The sequence below is a fragment of the Oncorhynchus mykiss genome, chromosome 13 (assembly GCF_057628025.1).
Source record: "Oncorhynchus mykiss isolate SJ-2025 chromosome 13, ASM5762802v1, whole genome shotgun sequence".
In the NCBI taxonomy this organism is placed as follows: domain Eukaryota; kingdom Metazoa; phylum Chordata; class Actinopteri; order Salmoniformes; family Salmonidae; genus Oncorhynchus; species Oncorhynchus mykiss.
This window is the reverse complement of record NC_143034.1, coordinates 2,045,442-2,063,675: the sequence shown is the minus strand read 5'-3', so window position 1 is coordinate 2,063,675 and position 18,234 is coordinate 2,045,442.

Genomic DNA, 18,234 nt, shown 5'->3' with positions numbered 1-18,234 from the left:
GAGGACTGGAAGGTAGATAACAACGTGTCAGGACAGGTCTGAGTGAGTGAATGGAGGACTGGAAGGTAGATAACAACGTGTCAGGACAGGTCTGAGTGGGTGAATGGAGGGCTAGTAGGTAGATAACAACGTGTCAGGACAGGTCTGAGTCGGTGAATGGAGGACTGGAAGGTAGATAACAACGTGTCAGGACAGGTCTGAGTGGGTGAATGGAGGGCTAGAAGGTAGATAACAACGTGTCAGGACAGGTCTGAGGGGGTGAATGGAGGGCTAGTAGGTAGATAACAACGTGTCAGTCAGGACAGGTCTGAGTGGGTGAATGGAGGACTAGAAGGTAGATAACAACGTGTCAGGACAGGTCTGAGTGGGTGAATGGAGGGCTGGAAGGTAGATAACAACGTGTCAGGACAGGTCTGAGTGGGTGAATGGAGGGCTAGAAGGTAGATAACAACGTGTCAGGACAGGTCTGAGTGGGTGAATGGAGGACTAGAAGGTAGATAACAACGTGTCAGGACAGGTCTGAGTGGGTGAATGGAGGGCTAGAAGGTAGATAACAACGTGTCAGGACAGGTCTGAGTGGGTGAATGGAGGGCTAGAAGGTAGATAACAACGTGTCAGGACAGGTCTGAGTGGGTGAATGGAGGACTGGAAGGTAGATAACAACGTGTCAGGACAGGTCTGAGTGGGTGAATGGAGGGCTAGAAGGTAGATAACAACGTGTCAGGACAGGTCTGAGTGGGTGAATGGAGGGCTAGTAGGTAGATAACAACGTGTCAGGACAGGTCTGAGTGAGTGAATGGAGGACTAGAAGGTAGATAACAACGTGTCAGGACAGGTCTGAGTGAGTGAATGGAGGACTAGAAGGTAGATAACAACGTGTCAGGACAGGTCTGAGTGGGTGAATGGAGGACTAGAAGGTAGATAACAACGTGTCAGGACAGGTCTGAGTGGGTGAATGGAGGGCTAGAAGGTAGATAACAACGTGTCAGGACAGGTCTGAGTGGGTGAATGGAGGACTGGAAGGTAGACAACGTGTCAGGACAGGTCTGAGTGGGTGAATGGAGGACTGGAAGGTAGATAACAACGTGTCAGTCAGGACAGGTCTGAGTGGGTGAATGGAGGACTAGAAGGTAGATAACAACGTGTCAGGACAGGTCTGAGTGGGTGAATGGAGGACTAGAAGGTAGGTAACAACGTGTCAGGACAGGTCTGAGTGGGTGAATGGAGGACTGGAAGGTAGATAACAACGTGTCAGTCAGGACAGGTCTGAGTGGGTGAATGGAGGACTAGAAGGTAGATAACAACATGTCAGGACAGGTCTGAGTGGGTGAATGGAGGACTGGAAGGTAGATAACAACGTGTCAGGACAGGTCTGAGTGGGTGAATGGAGGACTAGAAGGTAGATAACAACGTGTCAGGACAGGTCTGAGTGGGTGAATGGAGGACTGGAAGGTAGATAACAACGTGTCAGGACAGGTCTGAGTGAGTGAATGGAGGACTAGAAGGTAGATAACAACGTGTCAGGACAGGTCTGAGTGGGTGAATGGAGGGCTAGAAGGTAGATAACAACGTGTCAGGACAGGTCTGAGTGGGTGAATGGAGGGCTAGAAGGTAGATAACAACGTGTCAGGACAGGTCTGAGTGGGTGAATGGAGGGCTAGAAGGTAGATAACAACGTGTCAGTCAGGACAGGTCTGAGTGGGTGAATGGAGGACTGGAAGGTAGATAACAACGTGTCAGGACAGGTCTGAGTGGGTGAATGGAGGACTGGAAGGTAGATAACAACGTGTCAGTCAGGACAGGTCTGAGTGGGTGAATGGAGGACTGGAAGGTAGGTAACAACGTGTCAGGACAGGTCTGAGTGGGTGAATGGAGGACTGGAAGGTAGATAACAACGTGTCAGGACAGGTCTGAGTGGGTGAATGGAGGACTGGAAGGTAGATAACAACATTTCAGGACAGGTCTGAGTGGGTGAATGGAGGGCTAGAAGGTAGACAACGTGTCAGGACAGGTCTGAGTGGGTGAATGGAGGACTGGAAGGTAGATAACAACGTGTCAGGACAGGTCTGAGTGGGTGAATGGAGGGCTAGAAGGTAGATAACAACGTGTCAGGACAGGTCTGAGTGGGTGAATGGAGGGCTAGAAGGTAGATAACAACGTGTCAGGACAGGTCTGAGTGGGTGAATGGAGGACTGGAAGGTAGATAACAACGTGTCAGTCAGGACAGGTCTGAGTGGGTGAATGGAGGGCTGGAAGGTAGATAACAACGTGTCAGGACAGGTCTGAGTGGGTGAATGGAGGACTGGAAGGTAGATAACAACGTGTCAGTCAGGACAGGTCTGAGTGGGTGAATGGAGGGCTAGAAGGTAGACAACGTGTCAGGACAGGTCTGAGTGGGTGAATGGAGGACTGGAAGGTAGATAACAACGTGTCAGGACAGGTCTGAGTGGGTGAATGGAGGACTAGAAGGTAGATAACAACGTGTCAGGACAGGTCTGAGTGGGTGAATGGAGGACTGGAAGGTAGATAACAACATGTCAGGACAGGTCTGAGTGGGTGAATGGAGGACTGGAAGGTAGATAACAACGTGTCAGGACAGGTCTGAGTGGGTGAATGGAGGGCTAGAAGGTAGATAACAACGTGTCAGGACAGGTCTGAGTGGGTGAATGGAGGGCTAGTAGGTAGATAACAACGTGTCAGGACAGGTCTGAGTGGGTGAATGGAGGGCTAGAAGGTAGATAACAACGTGTCAGGACAGGTCTGAGTGGGTGAATGGAGGACTGGAAGGTAGATAACAACGTGTCAGGACAGGTCTGAGTGGGTGAATGGAGGACTAGAAGGTTAGATAACAACGTGTCAGGACAGGTCTGAGTGGGTGAATGGAGGACTGGAAGGTAGATAACAACGTGTCAGGACAGGTCTGAGTGGGTGAATGGAGGGCTAGAAGGTAGATAACAACGTGTCAGGACAGGTCTGAGTGGGTGAATGGAGGACTGGAAGGTAGATAACAACGTGTCAGGACAGGTCTGAGTGGGTGAATGGAAGGCTAGTAGGTAGATAACAACGTGTCAGGACAGGTCTGAGTGGGTGAATGGAGGACTGGAAGGTAGATAACAACGTGTCAGGACAGGTCTGAGTCGGTGAATGGAGGGCTAGAAGGTAGATAACAACGTGTCAGGACAGGTCTGAGTGGGTGAATGGAGGGCTAGAAGGTAGATAACAACGTGTCAGGACAGGTCTGAGTGGGTGAATGGAGGACTGGAAGGTAGATAACAACGTGTCAGTCAGGACAGGTCTGAGTCGGTGAATGGAGGACTGGAAGGTAGATAACAACGTGTCAGGACAGGTCTGAGTGGGTGAATGGAGGACTGGAAGGTAGATAACAACGTGTCAGGACAGGTCTGAGTGGGTGAATGGAGGACTAGAAGGTAGATAACAACGTGTCAGTCAGGACAGGTCTGAGTGGGTGAATGGAGGGCTAGAAGGTAGATAACAACGTGTCAGGACAGGTCTGAGTGGGTGAATGGAGGGCTAGAAGGTAGATAACAACGTGTCAGGACAGGTCTGAGTGGGTGAATGGAGGGCTAGAAGGTAGATAACAACGTGTCAGTCAGGACAGGTCTGAGTGGGTGAATGGAGGACTGGAAGGTAGATAACAACGTGTCAGGACAGGTCTGAGTGGGTGAATGGAGGACTGGAAGGTAGATAACAACGTGTCAGTCAGGACAGGTCTGAGTGGGTGAATGGAGGACTGGAAGGTAGGTAACAACGTGTCAGGACAGGTCTGAGTGGGTGAATGGAGGACTGGAAGGTAGATAACAACGTGTCAGGACAGGTCTGAGTGGGTGAATGGAGGACTGGAAGGTAGATAACAACATTTCAGGACAGGTCTGAGTGGGTGAATGGAGGGCTAGAAGGTAGACAACGTGTCAGGACAGGTCTGAGTGGGTGAATGGAGGACTGGAAGGTAGATAACAACGTGTCAGGACAGGTCTGAGTGGGTGAATGGAGGGCTAGAAGGTAGATAACAACGTGTCAGGACAGGTCTGAGTGGGTGAATGGAGGGCTAGAAGGTAGATAACAACGTGTCAGGACAGGTCTGAGTGGGTGAATGGAGGACTGGAAGGTAGATAACAACGTGTCAGTCAGGACAGGTCTGAGTGGGTGAATGGAGGGCTGGAAGGTAGATAACAACGTGTCAGGACAGGTCTGAGTGGGTGAATGGAGGACTGGAAGGTAGATAACAACGTGTCAGTCAGGACAGGTCTGAGTGGGTGAATGGAGGGCTAGAAGGTAGACAACGTGTCAGGACAGGTCTGAGTGGGTGAATGGAGGACTGGAAGGTAGATAACAACGTGTCAGGACAGGTCTGAGTGGGTGAATGGAGGACTAGAAGGTAGATAACAACGTGTCAGGACAGGTCTGAGTGGGTGAATGGAGGACTGGAAGGTAGATAACAACATGTCAGGACAGGTCTGAGTGGGTGAATGGAGGACTGGAAGGTAGATAACAACGTGTCAGGACAGGTCTGAGTGGGTGAATGGAGGGCTAGAAGTTAGATAACAACGTGTCAGGACAGGTCTGAGTGGGTGAATGGAGGGCTAGTAGGTAGATAACAACGTGTCAGGACAGGTCTGAGTGGGTGAATGGAGGGCTAGAAGGTAGATAACAACGTGTCAGGACAGGTCTGAGTGGGTGAATGGAGGACTGGAAGGTAGATAACAACGTGTCAGGACAGGTCTGAGTGGGTGAATGGAGGACTAGAAGGTAGATAACAACGTGTCAGGACAGGTCTGAGTGGGTGAATGGAGGACTGGAAGGTAGATAACAACGTGTCAGGACAGGTCTGAGTGGGTGAATGGAGGGCTAGAAGGTAGATAACAACGTGTCAGGACAGGTCTGAGTGGGTGAATGGAGGACTGGAAGGTAGATAACAACGTGTCAGGACAGGTCTGAGTGGGTGAATGGAAGGCTAGTAGGTAGATAACAACGTGTCAGGACAGGTCTGAGTGGGTGAATGGAGGACTGGAAGGTAGATAACAACGTGTCAGGACAGGTCTGAGTCGGTGAATGGAGGGCTAGAAGGTAGATAACAACGTGTCAGGACAGGTCTGAGTGGGTGAATGGAGGGCTAGAAGGTAGATAACAACGTGTCAGGACAGGTCTGAGTGGGTGAATGGAGGACTGGAAGGTAGATAACAACGTGTCAGTCAGGACAGGTCTGAGTCGGTGAATGGAGGACTGGAAGGTAGATAACAACGTGTCAGGACAGGTCTGAGTGGGTGAATGGAGGACTGGAAGGTAGATAACAACGTGTCAGGACAGGTCTGAGTGGGTGAATGGAGGACTAGAAGGTAGATAACAACGTGTCAGTCAGGACAGGTCTGAGTGGGTGAATGGAGGGCTAGAAGGTAGATAACAACGTGTCAGGACAGGTCTGAGTGGGTGAATGGAGGGCTAGAAGGTAGATAACAACGTGTCAGGACAGGTCTGAGTGGGTGAATGGAGGACTAGAAGGTAGATAACAACGTGTCAGGACAGGTCTGAGTGGGTGAATGGAGGACTGGAAGGTAGATAACAACGTGTCAGGACAGGTCTGAGTGGGTGAATGGAGGACTAGAAGGTAGATAACAACGTGTCAGGACAGGTCTGAGTGGGTGAATGGAGGGCTAGAAGGTAGATAACAACGTGTCAGGACAGGTCTGAGTGGGTGAATGGAGGACTAGAAGGTAGATAACAACGTGTCAGGACAGGTCTGAGTGGGTGAATGGAGGGCTAGAAGGTAGATAACAACGTGTCAGGACAGGTCTGAGTGGGTGAATGGAGGACTAGAAGGTAGATAACAACGTGTCAGTCAGGACAGGTCTGAGTGGGTGAATGGAGGACTGGAAGGTAGATAACAACGTGTCAGGACAGGTCTGAGTGGGTGAATGGAGGGCTAGAAGGTAGATAACAACGTGTCAGGACAGGTCTGAGTGGGTGAATGGAGGACTGGAAGGTAGATAACAACGTGTCAGGACAGGTCTGAGTGGGTGAATGGAGGGCTAGAAGGTAGATAACAACGTGTCAGGACAGGTCTGAGTGGGTGAATGGAGGACTAGAAGGTAGATAACAACGTGTCAGGACAGGTCTGAGTGGGTGAATGGAGGACTAGAAGGTAGATAACAACGTGTCAGGACAGGTCTGAGTGGGTGAATGGAGGACTAGAAGGTAGATAACAACGTGTCAGGACAGGTCTGAGTGGGTGAATGGAGGGCTAGTAGGTAGATAACAACGTGTCAGGACAGGTCTGAGTGGGTGAATGGAGGACTGGAAGGTAGATAACAACGTGTCAGGACAGGTCTGAGTGGGTGAATGGAGGACTGGAAGGTAGATAACAACGTGTCAGGACAGGTCTGAGTGGGTGAATGGAGGACTGGAAGGTAGATAACAACGTGTCAGGACAGGTCTGAGTGGGTGAATGGAGGACTAGAAGGTAGATAACAACGTGTCAGGACAGGTCTGAGTGGGTGAATGGAGGACTAGAAGGTAGATAACAACGTGTCAGGACAGGTCTGAGTGGGTGAATGGAGGACTGGAAGGTAGATAACAACGTGTCAGGACAGGTCTGAGTGGGTGAATGGAGGACTGGAAGGTAGATAACAACGTGTCAGGACAGGTCTGAGTGGGTGAATGGAGGACTGGAAGGTAGATAACAACGTGTCAGTCAGGACAGGTCTGAGTCGGTGAATGGAGGACTGGAAGGTAGATAACAACGTGTCAGGACAGGTCTGAGTCGGTGAATGGAGGACTGGAAGGTAGATAACAACGTGTCAGTCAGGACAGGTCTGAGTGGGTGAATGGAGGACTGGAAGGTAGATAACAACGTGTCAGGACAGGTCTGAGTGGGTGAATGGAGGACTGGAAGGTAGATAACAACGTGTCAGGACAGGTCTGAGTGGGTGAATGGAGGGCTAGTAGGTAGATAACAACGTGTTAGTCAGGACAGGTCTGAGTGGGTGAATGGAGGACTGGAAGGTAGATAACAACGTGTCAGGACAGGTCTGAGTGAGTGAATGGAGGACTGGAAGGTAGATAACAACGTGTCAGGACAGGTCTGAGTGGGTGAATGGAGGGCTAGTAGGTAGATAACAACGTGTCAGGACAGGTCTGAGTCGGTGAATGGAGGACTGGAAGGTAGATAACAACGTGTCAGGACAGGTCTGAGTGGGTGAATGGAGGGCTAGAAGGTAGATAACAACGTGTCAGGACAGGTCTGAGGGGGTGAATGGAGGGCTAGTAGGTAGATAACAACGTGTCAGTCAGGACAGGTCTGAGTGGGTGAATGGAGGACTAGAAGGTAGATAACAACGTGTCAGGACAGGTCTGAGTGGGTGAATGGAGGGCTGGAAGGTAGATAACAACGTGTCAGGACAGGTCTGAGTGGGTGAATGGAGGGCTAGAAGGTAGATAACAACGTGTCAGGACAGGTCTGAGTGGGTGAATGGAGGACTAGAAGGTAGATAACAACGTGTCAGGACAGGTCTGAGTGGGTGAATGGAGGGCTAGAAGGTAGATAACAACGTGTCAGGACAGGTCTGAGTGGGTGAATGGAGGGCTAGAAGGTAGATAACAACGTGTCAGGACAGGTCTGAGTGGGTGAATGGAGGACTGGAAGGTAGATAACAACGTGTCAGGACAGGTCTGAGTGGGTGAATGGAGGGCTAGAAGGTAGATAACAACGTGTCAGGACAGGTCTGAGTGGGTGAATGGAGGGCTAGTAGGTAGATAACAACGTGTCAGGACAGGTCTGAGTGAGTGAATGGAGGACTAGAAGGTAGATAACAACGTGTCAGGACAGGTCTGAGTGAGTGAATGGAGGACTAGAAGGTAGATAACAACGTGTCAGGACAGGTCTGAGTGGGTGAATGGAGGACTAGAAGGTAGATAACAACGTGTCAGGACAGGTCTGAGTGGGTGAATGGAGGGCTAGAAGGTAGATAACAACGTGTCAGGACAGGTCTGAGTGGGTGAATGGAGGACTGGAAGGTAGACAACGTGTCAGGACAGGTCTGAGTGGGTGAATGGAGGACTGGAAGGTAGATAACAACGTGTCAGTCAGGACAGGTCTGAGTGGGTGAATGGAGGACTAGAAGGTAGATAACAACGTGTCAGGACAGGTCTGAGTGGGTGAATGGAGGACTAGAAGGTAGGTAACAACGTGTCAGGACAGGTCTGAGTGGGTGAATGGAGGACTGGAAGGTAGATAACAACGTGTCAGTCAGGACAGGTCTGAGTGGGTGAATGGAGGACTAGAAGGTAGATAACAACATGTCAGGACAGGTCTGAGTGGGTGAATGGAGGACTGGAAGGTAGATAACAACGTGTCAGGACAGGTCTGAGTGGGTGAATGGAGGACTAGAAGGTAGATAACAACGTGTCAGGACAGGTCTGAGTGGGTGAATGGAGGACTGGAAGGTAGATAACAACGTGTCAGGACAGGTCTGAGTGAGTGAATGGAGGACTAGAAGGTAGATAACAACGTGTCAGGACAGGTCTGAGTGGGTGAATGGAGGGCTAGAAGGTAGATAACAACGTGTCAGGACAGGTCTGAGTGGGTGAATGGAGGGCTAGAAGGTAGATAACAACGTGTCAGGACAGGTCTGAGTGGGTGAATGGAGGGCTAGAAGGTAGATAACAACGTGTCAGTCAGGACAGGTCTGAGTGGGTGAATGGAGGACTGGAAGGTAGATAACAACGTGTCAGGACAGGTCTGAGTGGGTGAATGGAGGACTGGAAGGTAGATAACAACGTGTCAGTCAGGACAGGTCTGAGTGGGTGAATGGAGGACTGGAAGGTAGGTAACAACGTGTCAGGACAGGTCTGAGTGGGTGAATGGAGGACTGGAAGGTAGATAACAACGTGTCAGGACAGGTCTGAGTGGGTGAATGGAGGACTGGAAGGTAGATAACAACATTTCAGGACAGGTCTGAGTGGGTGAATGGAGGGCTAGAAGGTAGACAACGTGTCAGGACAGGTCTGAGTGGGTGAATGGAGGACTGGAAGGTAGATAACAACGTGTCAGGACAGGTCTGAGTGGGTGAATGGAGGGCTAGAAGGTAGATAACAACGTGTCAGGACAGGTCTGAGTGGGTGAATGGAGGGCTAGAAGGTAGATAACAACGTGTCAGGACAGGTCTGAGTGGGTGAATGGAGGACTGGAAGGTAGATAACAACGTGTCAGTCAGGACAGGTCTGAGTGGGTGAATGGAGGGCTGGAAGGTAGATAACAACGTGTCAGGACAGGTCTGAGTGGGTGAATGGAGGACTGGAAGGTAGATAACAACGTGTCAGTCAGGACAGGTCTGAGTGGGTGAATGGAGGGCTAGAAGGTAGACAACGTGTCAGGACAGGTCTGAGTGGGTGAATGGAGGACTGGAAGGTAGATAACAACGTGTCAGGACAGGTCTGAGTGGGTGAATGGAGGACTAGAAGGTAGATAACAACGTGTCAGGACAGGTCTGAGTGGGTGAATGGAGGACTGGAAGGTAGATAACAACATGTCAGGACAGGTCTGAGTGGGTGAATGGAGGACTGGAAGGTAGATAACAACGTGTCAGGACAGGTCTGAGTGGGTGAATGGAGGGCTAGAAGGTAGATAACAACGTGTCAGGACAGGTCTGAGTGGGTGAATGGAGGGCTAGTAGGTAGATAACAACGTGTCAGGACAGGTCTGAGTGGGTGAATGGAGGGCTAGAAGGTAGATAACAACGTGTCAGGACAGGTCTGAGTGGGTGAATGGAGGACTGGAAGGTAGATAACAACGTGTCAGGACAGGTCTGAGTGGGTGAATGGAGGACTAGAAGGTAGATAACAACGTGTCAGGACAGGTCTGAGTGGGTGAATGGAGGACTGGAAGGTAGATAACAACGTGTCAGGACAGGTCTGAGTGGGTGAATGGAGGGCTAGAAGGTAGATAACAACGTGTCAGGACAGGTCTGAGTGGGTGAATGGAGGACTGGAAGGTAGATAACAACGTGTCAGGACAGGTCTGAGTGGGTGAATGGAAGGCTAGTAGGTAGATAACAACGTGTCAGGACAGGTCTGAGTGGGTGAATGGAGGACTGGAAGGTAGATAACAACGTGTCAGGACAGGTCTGAGTCGGTGAATGGAGGGCTAGAAGGTAGATAACAACGTGTCAGGACAGGTCTGAGTGGGTGAATGGAGGGCTAGAAGGTAGATAACAACGTGTCAGGACAGGTCTGAGTGGGTGAATGGAGGACTGGAAGGTAGATAACAACGTGTCAGTCAGGACAGGTCTGAGTCGGTGAATGGAGGACTGGAAGGTAGATAACAACGTGTCAGGACAGGTCTGAGTGGGTGAATGGAGGACTGGAAGGTAGATAACAACGTGTCAGGACAGGTCTGAGTGGGTGAATGGAGGACTAGAAGGTAGATAACAACGTGTCAGGACAGGTCTGAGTGAGTGAATGGAGGACTAGAAGGTAGATAACAACGTGTCAGGACAGGTCTGAGTGGGTGAATGGAGGACTAGAAGGTAGATAACAACGTGTCAGGACAGGTCTGAGTGGGTGAATGGAGGGCTAGAAGGTAGATAACAACGTGTCAGGACAGGTCTGAGTGGGTGAATGGAGGACTGGAAGGTAGACAACGTGTCAGGACAGGTCTGAGTGGGTGAATGGAGGACTGGAAGGTAGATAACAACGTGTCAGTCAGGACAGGTCTGAGTGGGTGAATGGAGGGCTAGAAGGTAGATAACAACGTGTCAGGACAGGTCTGAGTGGGTGAATGGAGGACTAGAAGGTAGGTAACAACGTGTCAGGACAGGTCTGAGTGGGTGAATGGAGGACTGGAAGGTAGATAACAACGTGTCAGTCAGGACAGGTCTGAGTGGGTGAATGGAGGACTAGAAGGTAGATAACAACATGTCAGGACAGGTCTGAGTGGGTGAATGGAGGACTGGAAGGTAGATAACAACGTGTCAGGACAGGTCTGAGTGGGTGAATGGAGGACTAGAAGGTAGATAACAACGTGTCAGGACAGGTCTGAGTGGGTGAATGGAGGACTGGAAGGTAGATAACAACGTGTCAGGACAGGTCTGAGTGAGTGAATGGAGGACTAGAAGGTAGATAACAACGTGTCAGTCAGGACAGGTCTGAGTGGGTGAATGGAGGACTGGAAGGTAGATAACAACGTGTCAGGACAGGTCTGAGTGGGTGAATGGAGGACTGGAAGGTAGATAACAACGTGTCAGTCAGGACAGGTCTGAGTGGGTGAATGGAGGACTGGAAGGTAGGTAACAACGTGTCAGGACAGGTCTGAGTGGGTGAATGGAGGACTGGAAGGTAGATAACAACGTGTCAGGACAGGTCTGAGTGGGTGAATGGAGGACTGGAAGGTAGATAACAACATTTCAGGACAGGTCTGAGTGGGTGAATGGAGGGCTAGAAGGTAGACAACATGTCAGGACAGGTCTGAGTGGGTGAATGGAGGACTGGAAGGTAGATAACAACGTGTCAGGACAGGTCTGAGTGGGTGAATGGAGGGCTAGAAGGTAGATAACAACGTGTCAGGACAGGTCTGAGTGGGTGAATGGAGGGCTAGAAGGTAGATAACAACGTGTCAGGACAGGTCTGAGTGGGTGAATGGAGGACTGGAAGGTAGATAACAACGTGTCAGTCAGGACAGGTCTGAGTGGGTGAATGGAGGGCTGGAAGGTAGATAACAACGTGTCAGGACAGGTCTGAGTGGGTGAATGGAGGACTGGAAGGTAGATAACAACGTGTCAGTCAGGACAGGTCTGAGTGGGTGAATGGAGGGCTAGAAGGTAGACAACGTGTCAGGACAGGTCTGAGTGGGTGAATGGAGGACTGGAAGGTAGATAACAACGTGTCAGGACAGGTCTGAGTGGGTGAATGGAGGACTAGAAGGTAGATAACAACGTGTCAGGACAGGTCTGAGTGGGTGAATGGAGGACTGGAAGGTAGATAACAACATGTCAGGACAGGTCTGAGTGGGTGAATGGAGGACTGGAAGGTAGATAACAACGTGTCAGGACAGGTCTGAGTGGGTGAATGGAGGGCTAGAAGGTAGATAACAACGTGTCAGGACAGGTCTGAGTGGGTGAATGGAGGGCTAGTAGGTAGATAACAACGTGTCAGGACAGGTCTGAGTGGGTGAATGGAGGGCTAGAAGGTAGATAACAACGTGTCAGGACAGGTCTGAGTGGGTGAATGGAGGACTGGAAGGTAGATAACAACGTGTCAGGACAGGTCTGAGTGGGTGAATGGAGGACTAGAAGGTAGATAACAACGTGTCAGGACAGGTCTGAGTGGGTGAATGGAGGACTGGAAGGTAGATAACAACGTGTCAGGACAGGTCTGAGTGGGTGAATGGAGGGCTAGAAGGTAGATAACAACGTGTCAGGACAGGTCTGAGTGGGTGAATGGAGGACTGGAAGGTAGATAACAACGTGTCAGGACAGGTCTGAGTGGGTGAATGGAAGGCTAGTAGGTAGATAACAACGTGTCAGGACAGGTCTGAGTGGGTGAATGGAGGACTGGAAGGTAGATAACAACGTGTCAGGACAGGTCTGAGTCGGTGAATGGAGGGCTAGAAGGTAGATAACAACGTGTCAGGACAGGTCTGAGTGGGTGAATGGAGGGCTAGAAGGTAGATAACAACGTGTCAGGACAGGTCTGAGTGGGTGAATGGAGGACTGGAAGGTAGATAACAACGTGTCAGTCAGGACAGGTCTGAGTCGGTGAATGGAGGACTGGAAGGTAGATAACAACGTGTCAGGACAGGTCTGAGTGGGTGAATGGAGGACTGGAAGGTAGATAACAACGTGTCAGGACAGGTCTGAGTGGGTGAATGGAGGACTAGAAGGTAGATAACAACGTGTCAGTCAGGACAGGTCTGAGTGGGTGAATGGAGGGCTAGAAGGTAGATAACAACGTGTCAGGACAGGTCTGAGTGGGTGAATGGAGGGCTAGAAGGTAGATAACAACGTGTCAGGACAGGTCTGAGTGGGTGAATGGAGGACTAGAAGGTAGATAACAACGTGTCAGGACAGGTCTGAGTGGGTGAATGGAGGACTGGAAGGTAGATAACAACGTGTCAGGACAGGTCTGAGTGGGTGAATGGAGGACTAGAAGGTAGATAACAACGTGTCAGGACAGGTCTGAGTGGGTGAATGGAGGGCTAGAAGGTAGATAACAACGTGTCAGGACAGTTCTGAGTGGGTGAATGGAGGACTAGAAGGTAGATAACAACGTGTCAGGACAGGTCTGAGTGGGTGAATGGAGGGCTAGAAGGTAGATAACAACGTGTCAGGACAGGTCTGAGTGGGTGAATGGAGGACTAGAAGGTAGATAACAACGTGTCAGTCAGGACAGGTCTGAGTGGGTGAATGGAGGACTGGAAGGTAGATAACAACGTGTCAGGAAAGGTCTGAGTGGGTGAATGGAGGGCTAGAAGGTAGATAACAACGTGTCAGGACAGGTCTGAGTGGGTGAATGGAGGACTGGAAGGTAGATAACAACGTGTCAGGACAGGTCTGAGTGGGTGAATGGAGGGCTAGAAGGTAGATAACAACGTGTCAGGACAGGTCTGAGTGGGTGAATGGAGGACTAGAAGGTAGATAACAACGTGTCAGGACAGGTCTGAGTGGGTGAATGGAGGACTAGAAGGTAGATAACAACGTGTCAGGACAGGTCTGAGTGGGTGAATGGAGGACTAGAAGGTAGATAACAACGTGTCAGGACAGGTCTGAGTGAGTGAATGGAGGACTAGAAGGTAGATAACAACGTGTCAGGACAGGTCTGAGTGGGTGAATGGAGGGCTAGTAGGTAGATAACAACGTGTCAGGACAGGTCTGAGTGGGTGAATGGAGGACTGGAAGGTAGATAACAACGTGTCAGGACAGGTCTGAGTGGGTGAATGGAGGACTGGAAGGTAGATAACAACGTGTCAGGACAGGTCTGAGTGGGTGAATGGAGGACTGGAAGGTAGATAACAACGTGTCAGGACAGGTCTGAGTGGGTGAATGGAGGACTGGAAGGTAGATAACAACGTGTCAGGACAGGTCTGAGTGGGTGAATGGAGGACTAGAAGGTAGATAACAACGTGTCAGGACAGGTCTGAGTGGGTGAATGGAGGACTGGAAGGTAGATAACAACGTGTCAGGACAGGTCTGAGTGGGTGAATGGAGGACTGGAAGGTAGATAACAACGTGTCAGGACAGGTCTGAGTGGGTGAATGGAGGACTGGAAGGTAGATAACAACGTGTCAGTCAGGACAGGTCTGAGTGGGTGAATGGAGGACTAGAAGGTAGATAACAACGTGTCAGGACAGGTCTGAGTGGGTGAATGGAGGACTGGAAGGTAGATAACAACGTGTCAGGACAGGTCTGAGTGGGTGAATGGAGGACTGGAAGGTAGATAACAACGTGTCAGGACAGGTCTGAGTGGGTGAATGGAGGACTGGAAGGTAGATAACAACGTGTCAGGACAGGTCTGAGTGGACTGTATACAGCCACATCTATGTATTGTTACACTATATAGAAGCAGTATCGACCAAGCTGATAATTTGTATATTATATTTAACTGAATAAGATATTGCCTTAAATGGGAATGGAAACACGTTAGGAAATAAATATAAGCAAAGAGAGATATTCAATCCACTAATAATAAACATGTGCATTTAACATAAAAAAAAAAACATCTCTATATTTAGTATTTTGACCGTCGACAAGGTTTATTTCAGATATGGTCAGCGCCATGTTAAATTGCCATAGTAACAACTGGCAGGAATCAGCAGATTGTGGTGTTGAGTTTTCACACGGAGAGTGAATCGAAGAGAGTGAGGTTAGGTGGCAGACAACGAAGATGGCAACAACACGTAGTAATTAAAACATGAACTGTATAGCGCCAGGCTGTATGAATTGGCTCCAAACAAAATCCCCGTCGGCTGCTCAAGGACCCACAACGTTTTGAAGACCTGAAGAGGAAGGAAGTGCCAGCTCGAGTTAGCAGGATCTGCAGACAGCACTTCGCAGAGGAAGACTTAGCGACGAAGGGCACTTTCGATGCGGCAACCGGGAGTTTCCGATTGGAAAGGAGTCATAGGCCTACTTTGAAACCCTCTGCTGGCGCCTACATTTTAAATGTCGGGGGTTACGGACCAATCAACATCACTATCTTCAGAGTCAAGCAAAAGCGACTGAACGGAGGAGGCGAAGAGATCCACCGGGACCGTCACTAAAGAGCTCACCACCATCCGTATACAACCGAGTCCTGCCTCAATACGCCACAGACGGAGCTGGCGCAGAGTGAGACGCAGAGTGAGATCAGTGAGACGCAGAGTGAGATCAGTGAGATCAGTGAGACGCAGAGTGAGACGCAGTGAGATCAGTGAGACGCAGAGTGAGACGCAGTGAGATCAGTGAGACGCAGTGAGATCAGTGAGATCAGTGAGATGCAGAGTGAGATCAGTGAGACGCAGAGTGAGACGCAGTGAGACGCAGTGAGATCAGTGAGACGCAGAGTGAGACGCAGTGAGATCAGTGAGACGCAGAGTGAGACGCAGTGAGATCAGTGAGACGCAGAGTGAGATCAGTGAGACGCAGAGTGAGATCAGTGAGACGCAGAGTGAGATCAGTGAGACGCAGAGTGAGATCAGTGAGACGCAGAGTGAGATCAGTGAGACGCAGAGTGAGATCAGTGAGACGCAGAGTGAGATCAGTGAGATCAGTGAGACGCAGAGTGAGATCAGTGAAGACCATATCTCACTGTATGAGCATGAGAGCTCAGAATCACAATCATCACAGAGCCGATATACTATCGATCACTTTGGCTGGTGTTCCCTGATATGGAGGAGCAGGCTGGTGTTCCCTGATGTGGAGGAGCAGGCTTGTGTTCCCTGATATGGAGGAGCAGGCTGGTGTTCCCTGATATGGAGGAGCAGGCTGGTGTTCCCAGATATGGAGGAGCAGGCTGGTGTTCCCAGATATGGAGGAGCAGGCTGGTGTTCCCTGATATGGAGGAGCAGGCTGGTGTTCCCTGATATGGAGGAGCAGGCTGGTGTTCCCTGATATGGAGGAGCAGGCTGGTGTTCCCTGATATGGAGGAGCAGGCTGGTGTTCCCTGATATGGAGGAGCGGGCTGGTGTTCCCAGATATGGAGGAGCGGGCTGGTGTTCCCAGATATGGAGGAGAAGGCTGGTGTTCCCTGATATGGAGAACGCTGGTGTTCCCTGATATGGAGAAGGAGAACGCTGGTGTTCCCTGATATGGAGGAGGAGAACGCTGGTGTTCCCTGATATGGAGGAGAAGACTGGTGTTCCCAGATATGGAGGAGGAGAAGGCTGGTGTTCCCAGATATGGAGAAGGAGAACGCTGGTGTTCCCTGATATGGAGGAGAACGCTGGTGTTCCCTGATATGGAGGAGAAGACTGGTGTTCCCAGATATGGAGGAGGAGAAGGCTGGTGTTCCCAGATATGGAGAGGAGAAGACTGGTGTTCCTGATATGGAGGAGGAGACTGGTGTTCCCAGATATGGAGAGGAGAAGACTGGTGTTCCTGATATGGAGGAGAAGACTGGTGTTCCCAGATATGGAGGAGGAGAAGGCTGGTGTTCCCAGATATGGAGGAGGAGAAGGCTGGTGTTCCTGATATGGAGGAGGAGAACGCTGGTGTTCCCTGATATGGAGGAGGAGAACGCTGGTGTTCCCAGATATGGAGGAGAACGCTGGTGTTCCCAGATATGGAGGAGAAGGCTGGTGTTCCCAGATATGGAGGAGGAGAAGGCTGGTGTTCCCTGATATGGAGGAGAAGGCTGGTGTTCCCAGATATGGAGGAGAACGCTGGTGTTCCCAGATATGGAGGAGAAGGCTGGTGTTCCCTGATATGGAGGAGGAGAACGCTGGTGTTCCCAGATATGGAGAACGCTGGTGTTCCCAGATATGGAGAAGGAGAAGGCTGGTGTTCCCAGATATGGAGGAGAACGCTGGTGTTCCCTGATATGGAGAACGCTGGTGTTCCCAGATATGGAGGAGGAGAAGGCTGGTGTTCCCAGATATGGAGGAGAAGGCTGGTGTTCCCTGATATGGAGAACGCTGGTGTTCCCAGATATGGAGGAGGAGAAGGCTGGTGTTCCCTGATATGGAGGAGAAGGCTGGTGTTCCCTGATATGGAGGAGGCTGGTGTTCCCAGATATGGAGGAGGAGAAGGCTGGTGTTCCCAGATATGGAGGAGGAGAAGGCTGGTGTTCCCTGATATGGAGGAGGAGAAGGCTGGTGTTCCCTGATATGGAGGAGGAGAAGGCTGGTGTTCCCAGATATGGAGGAGGAGAAGGCTGGTGTTCCCAGATATGGAGGAGGAGAAGGCTGGTGTTCCCAGATATGGAGGAGGAGAAGGCTGGTGTTCCCTGATATGGAGGAGCGGGCTGGTGTTCCCAGATATGGAGGAGAAGGCTGGTGTTCCCAGATATGGAGGAGGAGAAGGCTGGTGTTCCATGATATGGAGAAGGAGATGGCTGGTGTTCCCAGATATGGAGGAGGAGAAGGCTGGTGTTCCCAGATATGGAGGAGGAGAAGGCTTGTGTTCCCTGATATGGAGAAGGAGAAGGCTGGTGTTCCCAGATATGGAGGAGCGGGCTGGTGTTCCTTGATATGGAGGAGGAGAAGGCTGGTGTTCCCTGATATGGAGGAGAAGGCTGGTGTTCCCTGATATGGAGGAGCGGGCTGGTGTTCCCTGATATGGAGGAGCGGGCTGGTGTTCCCAGATATGGAGGAGCGGGCTGGTGTTCCTTGATTTTTTTATTTTATTTTTTTTATTTTACCTTTATTTAACCAGGCAAGTCAGTTAAGAACAAATTCTTATTTTCAATGACGGCCTGGGAACAGTGGGTTAACTGCCTGTTCAGGGGCAGAACGACAGATTTGTACCTTGTCAGCTCGGGGGTTTGAACTCGCAACCTTCCGGTTACTAGTCCAACGCTCTAACCACTAGGCTACCCTGCCGCCCCATTGATATGGAGGAGCCGGCTGGTTTTATATGGAGAAGGAGAAGGCTGGTGTTCCCAGATATGGAGGAGGAGAAGGCTGGTGTTCCCAGATATGGAGGAGCGGGCTGGTTTTATATGGAGAAGGAGATGGCTGGTGTTCCCAGATATAAAGGAGCGGGCTGGTGTTCCTTGATATGGAAAAGTGGGCTGGTTTTATATGGAGAAGGA